Raw genomic sequence first — 891 nt, 5'->3', positions numbered from 1 at the left:
TGGGAGGCAGGGTACAGACAGGTTTCTTGTGAGACAGACAGTTTGAAAGTTTTTCTCCTAGTCCAAAACCGTTTTACTAACATTCAAAGTATTAATCATGATTTGGTTTTTAAAATCCATGATATTTTGACTTGGAATTGGAGAGCTGATGCCAAGGTAAAGTGAGACAGACAGTTTGAAAGTTTTTCTCCTAGTCCAAGACCGTTTTACTAACATTCAAAGTATTAATCATGATTTGGTTTTTAAAATCCATGATATTTTGACTTGGAATTGGAGAGCTGATGCCAAGGTAATTCAGAGATCAGCCAACCATGTTGCAGATGCTATGGCAAAGTTTGCAGCAGTGAATAATATTCCCTAAGCTGAGTTGTTGGAGCCTTGGGATGAGTTTCGCATCTTACCTACAAAGGACATAGCTGCTGGTTTTTAGGGAGTTTTCCTCTCCTTTTTGTTTCTTTTGTTTTCTTTGTTTTCTTTTCTTTCTTGTCTAGTCACAAAAAAAATATAATAACATATGATTTTATAATTAATTATATTAAGTGTACATCAAAACTAGTTATCAATTTAAAATACATATTAAAATAAAAATATACATAATAATTGATTTGATAACTAATTTTGGATGTGTATATAACATTTTTATTATATAAAATAATACAAACTTTTAATATTAATGTTAGATCTTGCTAATATGTATGTTAACAATATAATTTAAAAACACTAAAAATTATTAAAAATACTTTCTTTTTTACATTGTTAATATAATAAACATATAAAAAATAAAAAATTTCTATTATTATGATGTTAAAATATACTTTTAATACGCACAAACTTAAATTCATTAACCTTATATAATAGTATATAAAGACATTTGATACTTATTTATGGATT

This window comes from Arachis ipaensis, chromosome B03, assembly GCF_000816755.2.
Source record: "Arachis ipaensis cultivar K30076 chromosome B03, Araip1.1, whole genome shotgun sequence".
Lineage (NCBI taxonomy): Eukaryota > Viridiplantae > Streptophyta > Magnoliopsida > Fabales > Fabaceae > Arachis > Arachis ipaensis.
This window is presented reverse-complemented; position numbering follows the sequence as displayed.